The sequence below is a fragment of the Austrofundulus limnaeus genome, unplaced genomic scaffold (assembly GCF_001266775.1).
Source record: "Austrofundulus limnaeus strain Quisiro unplaced genomic scaffold, Austrofundulus_limnaeus-1.0 Scaffold35, whole genome shotgun sequence".
Lineage (NCBI taxonomy): Eukaryota > Metazoa > Chordata > Actinopteri > Cyprinodontiformes > Rivulidae > Austrofundulus > Austrofundulus limnaeus.
Window position 1 is genome coordinate 120,647 of NW_013952437.1, and position 1,289 is coordinate 121,935.

Sequence of the window (1,289 nt, forward strand, 5' to 3'; positions counted from 1 at the left end):
CCCCCCCCCACCCCGCTTTGACAGAAAACGTCAGAGTAATCAATGACAACAAAGGGAGGCGGAGTCTGCGGGGGAGAGAATGATGATCCTGTCAATGGAAGGTCGTGACCTCTTCACACGCAGGCCAGCGGCAGGGGTCACATAGAGCTCATATTAACATTAAGTGTGGGGTCACGCTGGTGTCGCGAGCTGATAGCAGAGCGGCTCGGCCGAACCGGGCGGGACCACCGGGTGGTCAGCTGGTCGGACAGAATTTGACCTCACAGACAATAAAAACGAGTGACATCAGAGTTTTTCTCTCTAAAACTGAAACACATCATGATTGCGTGGCTCAGTGGATAGAGCTGTTGCCTCCCAGCAAGAAGGTTGCCGGATTGAATCCCGACCGGGGACTTTTCTGGGTAGAGCCTGCATGTAATATTTTAAAATGTTCAGTTTTTCTTCTTTTCTTCTTTTGCTGCTTTTATCTTTTATCTGTTGTTTCATTACCTTTAGCTTTTAGCTAATCTTTGCCACTTTTGGGCTGTTGCTAACTTTTTGCTACTTTTTAGCTATCATTTCACCACTTTTATCTCCTTGCATGGGTGGGTTTTCTCCCACAGACTAAAAACATGAATTTAAATTGGTAACTCTAAATTGTCCCTAGGTGTGAGAGAGTTAATAGTTGTTTGTCTCATTTGTCTTTAAGTGTCCCTGTGATGGACTTACAACCTGTCCACAGTGTACCCTCACACAGTGACCCCTGTGACCCTGAAAGGAAGGAGCAGGTAAAAGGTAATGGATGGATCCTGACGGCTCTGCTTTTATGACTCTTTTTATTCTAAAACTGAGGTTTTAACTCACCTGCTGAGTGAGCCCAGCAGGTGAGAAACTGCAGATTTAAAAATCACATCAGGTTTGTTGAAAACAAAAAGAAAACAACAAACATGGATTTAATTTTAGCTCAGAGCGCCGCCACAACTAAACTTCTCTCACATGACGTCCACATCAAGCAGATTAGATTAATTCTCTGTGAGTTTCTGTAACTGAGAGGCTGCATGAATTCCTGCCGTCTTGTGATCGACAAATAATCTGTTGTTTCCCAACATTTCATCTGAAACGCTCCATGACTCGAGGTGAAACAGAGCAACGCAGCTGCAGTGAACAGGAAGCACTGAACAGAACGACATGAAACGGTTAAAAAGAAAAGGTAGAGTTGTCGAGTATTTTAATGTTGTTTTCTGCATCTCCATGCCACAGCCTGGAAATAAATCTACATTATTTTAAAGGCTTTGCAAACTATATATATA

At 43.6% G+C, this 1,289-nt stretch overlaps 1 protein-coding gene across 1 annotated transcript in view; it reads right to left on the minus strand.

Moving 5' to 3' along the window:
• The window catches only part of celsr2 (cadherin, EGF LAG seven-pass G-type receptor 2), a gene marked incomplete in the record, with an annotated part of 78,513 nt that overhangs the window by 17,738 nt on the left and 59,486 nt on the right, over window positions 1-1,289 (minus strand).